This window comes from Lampris incognitus, chromosome 20 (assembly GCF_029633865.1).
Source record: "Lampris incognitus isolate fLamInc1 chromosome 20, fLamInc1.hap2, whole genome shotgun sequence".
Classification (NCBI taxonomy): domain Eukaryota; kingdom Metazoa; phylum Chordata; class Actinopteri; order Lampriformes; family Lampridae; genus Lampris; species Lampris incognitus.
In genome coordinates this window covers 5757642-5772332 of record NC_079230.1, presented here as the reverse complement: position 1 = coordinate 5772332, position 14691 = coordinate 5757642, and the positions used below count along the sequence as shown (strand labels likewise).

General features: G+C 51.6%; 1 protein-coding gene across 1 annotated transcript in view; it reads right to left on the bottom strand.

The window, feature by feature from the left end:
* The window catches only part of LOC130130775 (equilibrative nucleoside transporter 2-like), a 331770-nt gene extending 324143 nt beyond the window's left edge, over positions 1-7627 (bottom strand). The window contains exon 1 of the mRNA XM_056300592.1: positions 7616-7627. The gene's annotated coding sequence lies outside the window, so the exon portion shown is untranslated. The remainder of the gene's footprint in view (positions 1-7615) is intronic.
* Positions 7628-14691: the final 7064 nt, after the last annotated feature.

Below are 14691 nucleotides of genomic sequence, written 5' to 3'. Positions count from 1 at the left end.
GAGGGTGTACCGTAAACACTAAGCTAACAACTCTGGGGAGGATGTACCGTAACGCTAAGCTAACAACTCTGGGGAGGATGTACCGTAACGCTAAGCTAACAACTCTGGGGAGGATGTACCGTAAACGCTAAGCTAACAACTCTGGGGAGGATGTACCGTAAATGCTAAGCTAACAACTCCGGAGAGGGTGTACCGTAAACACTAAGCTAACAACTCTGGGGAGGGTGTACCGTAAACACTAAGCTAACAACTCTGGGGAGGATGTACCGTAAACGCTAAGCTAACAACCCCGGGGAGGATGTACCGTAAACGCTAAGCTAACAACTCTGGAGAGGATGTACTTCCCTTCTTCTGATTTGGGCTGCGAATGACTTCAGCAGACGTCCAGCAGTTGAGCTAAGCGAGGCTAAACTCGCCGGTCAGCGTACCTTCAGTTTGTCTGACTCTGTAAAGAGGACAACATAGTAAAAATGTAAAAAAGAAAGAAAGAAACCAAACTACCCCTTTAAACGGATGAGGTTCAGGCTTTTGTCGGTGTGTCTTTTAATTGTGTATTTGGCGATGTGGCTAAACGCCCTCTGTACAAACAACAGACAAAAACAAAGTGTGACATAAAAAGGCAGATACTGTAATACACCGGCTAATATATAAAGCCGGGGAATTACACACGGGACATCCAAATATAATTTTAGGGTCTTTATTCTGATACTAAAAATATGGGTAGACAAAAGGTAAGGGGTTCACAACATCCCACTTTAGCTCTGTGGGTGTGAGAGGGGTTTTTTTGGAGGGAACAGCCGTTTCAATTCAATGCAGCTCGAAATACAAAAAAAAAATATACAAATACAATAAGCACGGCAGTGGCAGCTTCTGTGGATGAACATAAACAGCATTATACACCACTCTTGGTATTCACAACTGAAAATACAATGAGAAAATATAAAAATGAAACAATCTCCATTACACCGTTGCATTAGCATTAGCCTATTGCCTTGAAGTCTACAACAGCGAAATCAATTAGCTAACTCTTGTTCTTATGCACAAACATACATATGCAACTCGAAGTCATACAAACTAAACTCTTATCGTCCGACTCACATTTGTAAACGGTTTTAACAAACCTCGAAGGTTGAAAGCTCGTATGGCGGACACAAAACCCTCGCCATCATCTGGTCTGCAATTGTTCGCCTCCTCTGCTCTGCATGGTCCAACAAAACGTGGCCACACCGAACATCGTTCACTTCCGGGCAGCGTGATGGCGTCAGCGATACGCATCCCATTCTTAAAGCAACAGTAGCATAAATGTCGATATAACAGAAATAGGGACTTGAATCGTGGTTTCCGAGTTTATAAGGATTTAAATGAATTTCTTTACTCTAATACTCCTTTACCACCGGGTTACATATATACAGATATGAATATACTAATATATACAGATGCCGGCGCGCACTGGGGAGGTTTGCAGCCGAGTGTGAAATGGCCGGGATGAGAGTCAGCACTTCCAAGTCTGAGGCCGTGGCTCTCTACAGGAAAATGGTGGATTGCTCCCTCCGGGTTGGGGATGAGTTGTCGCCTCAAGTGAAGGAGTTCAAGTATCTCGGGGTCTTGTTCATGAGTGAGAGTAGGATGGAGCGGGAGATTGACAGGTGGATTGGTGCAGCATCAGCAGTAATGCGGACGTTGTACCGGACCGTTGTGGTGAAGAGGGAGCTGAGCCGGGAGGCAAAGCTCTCAATTTACCAGTCAGTCTTCCTTCCAACCCTCACCTATGGTCATGAGCTTTGGGTAGTGACCGAAAGGGTGAGATCGCAGATACAAGCGGCTGAAATGAGTTTCCTCCGTAAGGGTGTCTGGGCTCAGCCTTAGAGATAGGGTGAGGAGCTCGGACATCCGGAGGGAGATCGGAGTAGATCCGCTGCTCCTTCACGTCGAAAGGAGCCCGTTGAGGTGGATCAGGTATCTGATTAGGATGCCTCCTGGGCGCCTTCCTTTGGAGGTTTTCCGGGCACGTCCAACTGGGTGGAGACCCCGGGGTGGACCTAGAACTCGCTGGAGGGACTACATGTCCAATCTGGCCTGGGAACGCCTTAGGATCCTTAGCTCCCGGAGGAAACCCACGCAAGCACAGGGAGAACATGCAAACTCAACACAGAGGATGACCCGGGATGACCCACCAAGGATAGACTACCCCAGGTCTCGAACCCAGGACCTCCTGGCTGTGAGGTGAACGCGCTAAACCACTGCGCCAACGTGCCGCCAGCAATGTATTATCTGTATGGTATATCCTGCTTGTTTACATGTTTGAAATAAATCATCATTCATTCACAGAGGACGTCATTTTCTGCGACACCTTCGAAAACACACATAGAAACAAAACCAAGCCCGCCTCGGTAGTCACCCAAGGGTTTGATGTGAATCTGCCAATGAGCAGAACAGTGACCGTGCCAGCAGCCAAGTATAGACAGTACAGACAGCAGCTCATCACTGTGTAGGACGACAAACGGAACAACATAATCACAGTGGGCCGCACGCGTCCACAGGGGGCGGCGGTGGGCACCGGGTCCTGTCAGCAGACCACAGGTGCCCATTAAAATGCCTGTGTGTGTGTGTGTGTGTGTGTGGCAAAGGGTCGCAGAGTGATGAGTATGAGTCAGGATAAACGCTCGGGCTGTGGGAGACAGGAAGATGAGGGCTGTTGGCGTAACTGTGAATAAAGTTAATTTTAGAAACACAGCAGCTGATTGGTGACTCAGAAGAGGCCTCGGCACAAGTATCTCTCACTTCACCATGACGGGTGTGTGTGTGTGTGTGTGTGTGTGTGTGTGTGTGTGTGTGTGTGTGTGTGTTCTTATACCTCTATTCTTATTAGGACCAGGTTGAGTTGAGATCAGAGTGGGAAAATTTCATCTGGTCCTCACTTCAGACTTCAGGTCTGTTTTGGGGTTAGGACCTGGTTTTGGGGTTAGGACCTGGTTTTGGGGTTAGGACCTGGTTTTAGGGTTAGGACCTGGTTTTAGGGTTAAGGTTAGAATTCAGATCAGGTTAAGGTTAGACGTGTAGTTACGATGGTTAAGGTTAGGGTTAAGGACTAGGGAATGAATGTAGTCAATGAGGGTCCCCAGAAGTATAGGGCGACATGGTGTGTGTGTGTGTGTGATCTTGGTTTTGCTTTGTTTCTATTTGAAGCTCTGACTCGAAAACATTAACAAGTGCTGCCGATACAATGACAACTTGCAAATGACTCACTGCCTGTGCTGCGCTTCTGACGTACAGGAAGTCGCTCCTGTTCTCACAAGTTAACCGATTTGGTACTCGAACTTTTAGATCTTAATTCTCCCAGATCTTTCTCGAATCGAATGACATTACCCCGGGTACTAGTCTCGTGATGACTTTTGGAGCGATTGTGTATTTGTCGCAGTATTTACGCGGAGACGCAAATGCACGCCACTGTCCTGACGACACGCGGACTGCGCCTTTAACAAACGTCTGTCTGAACGTCCGGATGTGACGTCATCGGTAAGTTCAACAGCCAGTTAGTTTCAAGGGGGCTACTAAGCTAGCGGCGGGGGATCGGTCGATCAAATATTTACCACACACTTTGTTTTGTATACAGTGGAAATAAACACCGGTAGAAATATTACGAAAACAGAGAAAAGACAAAACTAGCCAAGTGATTATCCAGAGGAACAAGTTTCGTGTAGCAGACGCTTTTATCCAAAGTGACGTCTGAGTTAATACAGCGCAAGGAGGATCTAGTCAGCAGGACACAACGCCAGTGAGGGCCAAAAAAAACCCAAAACAGGTTCGAGTCCCATAGGACATACTAGGTGTCAACACACAGTGCACAAAGGCAATAGCATAGCATTTGGTGCATAGCAGTGAATTATATATATATATATATATATATACATTTTTTTATAACTTATATATTTTTAACTTTTTGGTGGGGAGGGATTTTTCTCCCCTTTTCTCTCCAATTGTACTTGGCCAATTACCCCACTCTTCCGAGCCGTCCCGGTCGCTGCTCCACCCCCTCTGCCGATCCGAGGAGGGCTGCAGACTACCACATGCCTCCTCCCGTACAGGTGGAGTCGCCAGCTGCTTCTTTTCACCTGACAGTGAGGAGTTTCACCAGGGGGACGTAGCGCGTGGGAGGATCACGCTATTCCCCCCAGTTCCCCCTCCCCCCCTGAACAGGCGCCCCGACCGACCAGAGGAGGCGCTAGTGCAGCGACCAGGACACATACCCACATCCGAGTTCCCACCCGCAGACACGGCCAATTGTGTCTGTAGGGACGCCCAACCAAGCCGGAGGGAACACAGGGATTTATAGATTTTTTTAATATTCTATATATATATTTTAATATATTTTTTTATAATTTTATTTGAAATGATGGTACTGAATATTTCAAATATGGTGCAGGTTAATATATGGTTTTTCATACTGGTTTCTAGAGACAGACAGACAGACAGACAGACAGACAGACAGACAGACAGACAGACAGACAGACAGACAGATAGATAGATAGATAGATAGATAGATAGATAGATAGATAGATAGATAGATAGATAGATAGATAGATAGATAGATAGATAGATAGATAGATAGATAGATAGATAGATAGATAGATAGATAGATAGATAGATAGATAGATAGATAGATAGATAGATAGATAGACAGACAGACAGATAGATTGATAAGACAGACAGGCAGATAGATGATAGATGGATGGATGGATGGATAGAGATGTGTGCGGCGGTGCTGCTCGGTGACAGGGTTGTGTTACAGTGACCACAAGAGGACGGTTGCCTTCATTATTGCTGAAGCAGCTTTAGACAGGAACTCATAACACGGGTCATTTCATGCCTTGCTCTGGGCTGATGTGTGGTTTCCATCACGTAAAACAACGTCGGTTAAGGTAAACATGAACTCTGACCTCTCCGGAAGTCACCGGGGAAGTGTGTGTGTGTGGGGCGGGGGGACCATATAAGAACATTTCGAATTTGTGTTACGGGGCGTTTCCGAGTAAATGGAAGTACTAAAGCTGAGTCAGATCTCGTCTTCCCCCTCGTTGACCTGCTCTGATGGGGTTTCTCCGTGTCACCCTCAGAATGAGGTCCAATAGTGCAGTCGATGAATCAGGGCAATTAGCAGTGTGAGCTTTTTTCTTAATTGGTAGAAATCAATTGTCACTTAGCCATTGATTTGCCTTGTAACCCAGTTACTGGCTCGCTGCAGGCTGCTTTCTGAGGTCAACGATGGTGTAGACGTGTTGGTGTGTGTGTGTGTGTGTGTGTGTGTGTGTGTGTGTGTGTGTTCATCAAGAGACTAAAATCATAAACCCCTTTCCTGGTGGGGACATTTCCTTGGTCCCCATGAGGAAAAGGGTGGTTTCTGGGCGGGGTTACAGTTGGGCTTCTGGTTCGGCTTGGGTCGGGTATGAAGGCTAGGGTTAATATTATGGTTGAGGTCAGGGAAACAGAATTTGGACCCTAGGGCGTCCGGGTAGCGTGGCGGTCTATTCCGCTGTCTGCCAACACGGGGATCGCCGGTTCGAATCCCCGTGTAACCCCCCGGTCTGGTCGGGCGTCCCTACAGACACAACTGGCCGTGTTTGCGGGTGGGGAAGCCGGATGTGGGTGTGTGTCCTGGTCGCTGCACTAGCGCCTCCTCTGGTCGGTCGGGACGCCTGTTTGGAGGGGGGGGAGGGGGAACTGGGGGGAATAGCGTGACCCTCCCACGGGCTACGTCCCCCTGGTGAAACTCCTCACTGTCAGGTGAAAGGAAGCATCTGGCGACTCCACGTGTATGGGAGGAGGCACGTGGTACACAGGGAAAACCGCAGCGTGTCTTTTTTCCAGCGTTAATATTATTTTCCTCTAAAACAGTCATTTTTAATCATTTTGGACTGTAATTCTCACCTGCGGCCGCTAGAGACAGCAAAGATACGGAGGAAATCCTAGGAGTCATACAGCGTAACCACGCCCACTAACGTTTCTGCCGCCATTGCAGAGGGGGTGGAGCAGCGACCGGAACAGCTCAGAAGAGCGGGGTAATTGGCCGGGTACAAGTGAGGAGAAAAATGGGGGACCCCCCCCCCTCCCAAAAAATTTATTTTGACTCTAACCCAATGTTTTTTTTTTTGTCCCCACAAGAATGGATAAACAAAATTGTGTGTGTCTGTGTGTTAACGGTCCCATAGCAACGCTTTGGTAGAGAGGGTAACCCAGGATTGCGCCTTACTTCCAAGCGTTGAAAAAGTCGGCGTTCCAAAATACGTCATTCCATCCATCCATCCATCCATCCATCCATCCATCCATCCATCCATCCATCCATCCATTATCCGAACCGCTTATCCTGCTCTCAGGGTCGAGGGGATGCTGGAGCCTATCCCAGCAGTCTGGGATAGGCTCCAGCATCCTGGGTGGCAGGCGGGGAGACACCCTGGACAGGCCGCCAGGCCATCACAGGGCCCACAGACACACACACACACACACACACCTAGGGGCAGTTTACTACAGCCGATTCACCTGACCTACATGTCACCTGACCTACATGTCACCTGACCTACATGTCACCTGACCTACATGTCACCTGACCTACACGTCTTTGGACTGTGGGAGGAAACCGGCGCCCCCGGAGGAAACCCACGCAGACACGGGGAGAACATGCCAACTCCACACAGAGGACGACCCGGGACGACCCCCAAGGTCGGACTACCCCGGGGCTCGAACCCAGGACCTTCGTGCTGCGAGGTGACCGCGCTGACCGCTGCGCCACCGAAAAGTCATTCCTTAATATTTAGAAATGAACCGACAGCCTCCTCTAAAATGCCACTAACCCCACTAAGGGCCCGTGGTCAAACGTGTTCCCATACTGGCTTTGTTTTAATCGACTGCCCTGCAAACAGAAATGGTGCACATGTCATTTTGCAGTGGAGGCTGACCCGGGACTCGGAGGTCGAGGCGGGGCCTGGCCATGAGTGACACGTGACATTTGATGACATCATGTCTTGTACATGAGCGCTTTGGGTGTCTAGAAAAGCGCTACATAAACGTAATGTTGATGATGATGATGATGGTGATGATGATTATTATTATCATATTAACGTGCCGCCGGCAGGGGACACTGCTCGTCCACGGGAGCGTTAAAAGAGTCCATGTCACCGTTTAGTCAGGACACACGAGAAGACTGCAAGGTGAAGCATTGTACTCTCTGCAACGCCTCCCAGTGTCAGGCCTGCCATCACACACCTCCTACTTGCATCCAGGCGACACACACACACACACACACACACACTTGCTTCAAAATTAGCACTTCATCCCACACTACTAGTTCACAGTCTATATCAGTGGTGTTCACTGATGTGCCATGGGGGGTCCATCTGTGTGTGTGTCTGTGTGTGTGTGTGTGTGTGTATGTGTGCGGTTTATATATTTCCAGCCCAACACTGCTCCAGCTGATTTCACCGATTAGTCCTCCTTTCTGATCGTAATTGTGTCAATTAGTAAAATCAGCTTGTGTAGTGTTGGGTTGGAAAGATAGCACACACACACAGACCTCAGTGGCACATCAGTGAACACCGCCGGTGCTGAAGACGGGGGGAAGGGGGGGGGTCCTGGGGTACATGCGACCACGTGAAGGCCACCAGGCCGTAAAGTGAACTCTTGATGGCGGGTGACAGAGGACGGCCGGCTGATTTAGTGCGCCCCCCTCTCAGGGAGGACCGGCGCAGCAGCAGCAGCGAGGAAGCGGGAGCATCAGCCGCTCCCACGCAGGCAGGACGGCGCTTCAGGTTCGGCGTTGCGTAACGAGGCACTCGTGAGAGATTACGCCTCACTCTGCCCCGAGAGGAGGAGGCACGAAACGGCCCGAGACTGCTCACCTCGTCTGAGTGGCTGCTTTCACTCCGCCGTCTGTCATAACAAACCGGTCCGGCCTTGCTTTGTTAAAGGGACAGGACGCCCTTTTACACCTTTGTGATGACACACACAGCCCCCCCCCCCAAAAAGAAGAAGAAGGTTATTTGGAGTCACGCTGGGGAGGATTTTCATGTGCCGCACCTTTGTGTGGATTGTTGATTTGAATTATTTTGATTTTTTGTTTTTTTGTGGCATTTCCTCCCCCCTCCTCCAATTGTACTTGGCCAATTACCCCACTCTTCGATGCTCCGCCCCCTTCTGCCGATCCGGGGGGGAGGGCTGCAGACTACCACGTGTCTCCTCCCATACATGTGGAGTCACCAGCCGCTTCTTCTCACCTGACAGTGAGCAGTTTCACCAGGGGGGCGCAGCGCGTGGGAAGATCACGCCCCCCCCTTCCCCTCGAACAGGCGCCCCGACCGACCAGAGGAGGCGCTGCTGTAGCGATCAGGGCACACACCCACATCCGGCTTCTCCGCAGACACGACGCCCGAGCAAGCCGGAGGCAACGCACGGGGATCCGGACCGGCGATTCTCGTGTTGGTAGGCAACGGAACAGATGAACGTCCAAACTTCAACCACTGTTGACTTGACTGCCGCCATTACTAATGTCACGTGACTTCCGTTAACAGTTTAGTAATGTCGCCTCAACATTTACGCATTTTATAACAACTCATAGCAGCGTCATCCTTTCACCCCCGCCCCCCCCCACAAGAAAAGACAACAGGGCAGCGTTGAGACGCTCACACAGCATCGCCCCAGTCTGTCCCACCAGCCGAATAACGAGCTAGCTAGCGGCTAGCTAGCCGCACTAGCTAGCGGCCAGAAGTCGCCTGCGGTTTAACGGACATGAAACAGTTTGACGCGTCTTACCTTTCTTCCGTCACGTCGGACCAGCTCGCACCCCCCCCCCCCCATGGCAACGTGTACTTCTATTTATTCATTCATTCATTCGTTTCTCTACCGTCTCACCGAGCACAGCTTCGCACCGTGGCCTGGTCCTGCGGAACGTAATGACGTCATCGGGGAGGCTGACCTGCGCGATCGCCGGTCGATTAAACCGCACGCGTGAATAGCCTCCCCGCGGTCAGTCCGTGGGCTCCGTGGCTCGTATTTTTTTCGCGACGCAACTGTCGACAAACCCCCCCCCCGCGCGCCTGCCAGCAGACAAGTTTCATGTTGTACATATCAAGTTACGTCCGCAATGATGAGGATGAGTCCGGACATAACCGTAGTCCACTGACTTCCGGTTTCTACCGCAGCGGTCATACCAGTTTCCTGTTTGTTGGCGCGCGCTGTTGACAATGGCATGTTTTTTCGTGACACCTGCAGGATTGACCGCGGATAAATGTCAACCACGTGCACACAACTGTCGACAAACTTCCCCCCCCCCGCGCGCCTGTCAGCAGACGGGGGTGGGACAAGTTTCATGTTGTACATATCAACTTACGTCGGCAACGATGAGGATGAGTCCGGACATAACCATAGTCCACTGACTTCCGGTTTCTACCGCAGCGGTCATAACAGTTTCCTGTTTGTTGGCGCGCGCCGTTGGCAATGGCATATTTGTGGCGACGCCTGCAAGATTTACCATAACTTGACACGCACAACTTGAAACCTTTCACCCGTCTGCTGGCAGGGCGCAGGTGAAAGTTTGTCGACAGTCGTGTGTGCGTATGGTTGACATTTATCCGTGGTCAGTCTTGCAGGCGTCACGAAAAAAAACACGCCATCGTCAACAGCGCGCGCGCCAACAAACAGGAAACTGGTGTGACCGCTGCAGTAGAAACCGGAAGTCGGTGGACTACAGTTATGCACAGAGTGGATTGCATCAGTTGGCGCTCACGGCTAATATGCGGCTAACATGGATATACCTCCTACCGACCGACCGGGAAAAGTCTGTTGGAGCGAAACGAACGCCAACGCTGCTTCAACTTGGAACTGGAAGAAATCCAAGAAGGAGGAAATCCAGACGCGCAGACCTGCCTCACCCACACGCCGACACGCCAACTCCCGATGGAGGAAAGTCAAGGTAATTTTGAGGGGAAATTTCTCATCAAGTACGAGCAACTCCTCGAATCAGCCTGAGGGGGGGGGGGGGGGGACAAGCTCCCAAAATGAAGTGAGGCAAAAAAAAAGAAATCTCCCCCGTGTAACTTAAAGCACCTTACCTTCTGCCAAGGTGTCAGCAGGTAGACCTGGTCTGTCAGGGTCTTTCTTCTTCTTGTTCTTTTCCCCCCCAATTAAGCGCCCCGGATGGTTAAGTGGTCATGTATGGAGGCATGGAGAGTCGTCAGCCGCACGTCTGGCTCCGGGTGCCATACTGAGAGAGAATGCGCAGCGTGGCGACAAAAGGCGGAGGAGCGCATTTCTAATTCTCTGTGCATCTGAACAGTCTCACACTCACACAGTGGGAGAGAGTCTCCCCCTCCCCCCCCCCAAGTCTCCCCCCTCACAGCTTTCACTTGGTAACTCCTCTCACGTTGCCTCCTCGTCAGGAAGTTTCAACAGAGGGGGGAGGGGGGCAGTCCTGCCAATTACTCTTGTTAATGGGAAAATGGGAGTGCGCGCGCGCGTGCGGCGCGCGCGCGTCTTTGAGTCCAGCGTGTTCGTCATCGTCAATGCGGCATTAATTTCCGTCATATTCATCTTAGCAAGTGACAACTGCGGAGGTACCAAGTAGGTTGTGAGCTGTTGCATCCAGGGATAAGGGGACCAACGGAAACTACTTGCTCGTTGCTTGGTAACGACCGGCTGCAAATTCCAATGCAGGAACATGTGAGTCTTAACATGCAGGAATTCGGAGGGTCCCACCCCCCTGTCCCGTTAGAAATTACACGATAGTTAGACGTCACGGGTGGCGCAGAGTTGTCTGGGACTGTACACACGGATGCATGTACAAACGCATCTGGGCTTGAACTTGAAAGTTGGACGCTGCGCTTCTGACAGGCAGCCGCGTGTTATTCTCGCTGTGACCACTAGAGGGCGCCACAGTCCGTGTGGTCTGAGAGAGACTCTACAGCGAGTCTCTCAGTATTCCCGGGGGGGCGCTGAGTCCAAAAGCACCTGGATGTCAAAAATGCCTGCATTTTCAGTACTCCTGAAACAACACACGAATAAGAGGGAGAAACGTTTCCTGTTAAATGCGGAGACCACCAGGGGAAATCGTTTGAACTGTTTCCACCGCCTGCTGTGAGAAACTGCTGCTTTTCTCTGTAGGGGCTGAAAAATTATCCCACGTTTCCAAAAAATTTAATAGACCAATGCTATTCTTTACCCTCCCCCCTTTTTTTCCCTCCCCAATCGGCTCTGTGCATAACTGTAGTCCACTGACTTCCGGTTTCTACTGCAGCGGTCATAGCAGTTTCCTGTTGGTTGGCGCGTGCCGTTGACAATGGCGTATTTTTCGCGATGCCTGCAAGATTTGCTATAACTTTGCCATAACTTGACATTTCACCTGGCAGGTGCAGGTGAAAGTGTGTGGACGGTTGTGTGCAAGTCGTCGACATTTATCCGCGGTAAATCTTGCAGGCGTCGCGAAAACTATGCCATTGTCAACAGCGCGCGCCTACAAACAGGAAACTGTTATGACCGCTGCAGTAGAAACCGGAAGTCAGTGGACTACGGTTATGCACAGAGTCGATTGTGTCCGCCCAATTACCCGTCTGGGGAGAGTACCACATGCCTCCCCCGATACATGTGGAGTCGCCAGCCACTTCTTTTCACCTGACAGTGAGGAGTTTCGCCAGGGGGACGTAGCGCGTGGGAGGGTCACGCTATCCCCCCCAGCCCCCCCGAACAGGCGCCCCGACTGGTCAGAGGAGGCGCTAGTGCAGCGACCAGGACACACACCCACATCCGGCTTCCCACCCGCAGACAGGGCCAATCATGGCTGTAGCGACGCCCGTCCAAGCCGGAGGTAACGCGGGGATTCGAACAGGCGATCCTCGTGTTGCTAGGCAACGGAATAGACCGCCATGCCACCCGGACGCCCCTTCTGTAATAGTTTAAGGCTCATTTTTAAACTGCTTAAATAGTTTAAATCTATTTTTTGCAACAATTTGGAAATGCTGAGGATTTGCCCACATGAACCGTTACTGTTGGTTGACTCATTGTTATTCAGTGAGGCTACGCCCACATGTAGTCCACACATAGTCCACACGTAGTCCACACATAGTCCACATGTAGTCCACATGTAGTCCACACATAGTCCACATGTAGTCCACATGTAGTCCACACGTAGTGTTGTCTGGGAAGTCGTCCTGTCTCCGGGCCTCCACCGTCCGGTCCGTGGAAGCTGATTTGGGCTTTACGTGTTTTGTCTGTTCTGTATTGAAGAGTGACACCGGTGGAGCGTCTCTGCGTTGAGTCCGTGTGACGTCACGCACCGCTCTTCCAGCTGACGGAATGGCGCCTCCTAGTGGTGTTGCAACAGACATGCAGAAATACTCACTACTCTATCTTACACCCTGTCAGCATTACAAGAGACCAACCGTGCATGTATTTACGTGACCTTTACTACTCCTTTAAAGTGAATGGTGCGCAGTGGCTCTGCGTGTTTAAACTGCAGTCTGATCTCTTGCTGGAAACAGCCAAGCGACCCTCCAGCAAGCCACGTGAAGGCGGATCACTCGAGCATTCACAACCCAGATAGCAGACACATTCGGCCCTAATCTGGGGCCCTTTTGGTACTTACGGATCAGTTATGGCACTGGCAATTGTCGTGTGGGCCAGACGTGGCCCAAATGTCATAAGCCGGGGCCTGACTTGGGTTACAGAACATATTATGTGAGCCAGATGTGGCCCAGATTTAATGAGCCGGGCTTGACTTTAGTTGAGGCACATGTTGTGTGAGCCAGAAGAGGCCCAGGTGTCACGACCTGCAGCTGAGTTGAGGCAGCCACACACTCACCCCGAGTCAGCGCCGTCGTTCAAGGCCAAATGTGGGCCGTCAGGTAACTGCAGATGTGGGCCACATTTGGGCCAAAGACTCTTTGCTCTCTGGGAATCTTCACGTTGCTTTAAGAAAGCGCTACTAGATTCGAGCTTCTCACACCCCGCCGGCAGTTTCCACTTGTGTTTACGATAAACCTTTTAAGATGAGCTGTGGGTATTTTGCTGAATGGCTGCAGGGGAAACTCGGATAGTCTGTGGCCGACGGCGTGCCTGATCCCCGGGTGAGTGCCAGGTTACGACGGCCCGCCGTGTATCAGGTCGGGGGCCAGTTCTTCCACCCGCTGAGTGGAAAAACCACTGGAGTGGCGACCTGCTGCCACACAGACGCCGACAGCACGCAGCCGATGTTAACTAATGAGAACACGCATGCACGCACCCGCGCATGCACCCGCGCATGCACCCGCGCATGCACCCGGGCATGCACCCGCGCATGCACCCGGGCATGCACCCGCGCATGCACCCGCGCATGCACCCGGGCATGCACCCCGGGCATGCACCCGCGCATGCACCCGGGCACGCACACCCAATCGCACACACGTAAACACGCACGAATGTGAGTCAGTGGCATTCCGTTTATACACACACACCCACACACACATTCTTTTCTAAACTCACATACTGAATTTGTTGTCTTCCTTCTCTCCCACTCTCATTTAAATGCACGTGCAAAGACACACACAAAAGAACACACAATTCCTGTTTATACACATGCACACGCACACGCCGCCCACAGTGTGAGCTAAAGTGGAAGTGATGTGTTGTGGATTTCATGTCACAGAAACCATCTCTGACTCAAGGATGGAGCCACGGACCCGGACACACCATTCACGTCACATGCTATCAGTGTGTGTGTGTGTGTGTGTGTGTGTGTGTGTGTGTGTGTGTGTGTGCTGACACGCTCCGTCTCTGAGCAGTGTGTGTTTGCGTTTGTTGTCATGTGTCCATGTGCATCTCCATCTCGGGCTGTTGGTTCAGGGCTAGCGGAGGCCGGTGTGCAGCTGTTCGAACCACCGGACGGGAACCGGGGAGGGGGGGTGGGGGGGTGGGGGGGTTCAAAGGTGGTGCACTTCATTCCTACCTGAGTGGTGAGCTCAGTCATTCTGAGATATGAGTGACAACAACAAATCCAGATAGACAAATCCAGCAAATGTGATGTGAGCGGTCTCGGGTACACGGCACATTTGCTGTGTTTGCTGAGGACCGACGCCCACAGCAGTGCGACACGAGACGAGAACGCACGTCCGAAACGTCCCGAAACCGACACCAGCAAAAACACACAAAAACAGGGAGAACAAACACAAACAGTTAACAACACAGTCCACTCAGTGCAACACACTCCAAAAACTCAGAGAACGACCGCCAGCCAGGACGCCTGCCACAACTGCCGGTGTGCGTGGGCTAGCGGTTAGCTTAGCCTGGCCCGCTCCCTCGTGCTGTCAGACCGCCCTCGGCCTCTTTGGGCACAGCTCTGGGCAGGGCCGTGGTCCTTGGGCCCACAGGGCGCAGCAGACCCAGCTCTCCCCGCCGATCCAACGCCAGCTCTCCCAGCCGATCCAACGCCAGCTCTCCCAGCCGTGACACGAAATCGACGATCGGAAGAAAAACTTCCCACGAAGACACAAACTCAGACGCGGACGTGGACAGAGACGCTGGGCGAGGCCGCCGCAAAGGCGAGTTCGTGCCTCCATCCTCCCACCGTCATACGTTTCAACTGCTGCCTTCTAAGATGACCCCTACTGGTATTTACCGGCTGTGCTGTCATGCTACGCTCAGCCCCTTTACGGGAAGGTGAAACGTTGGACTTCCAACCTG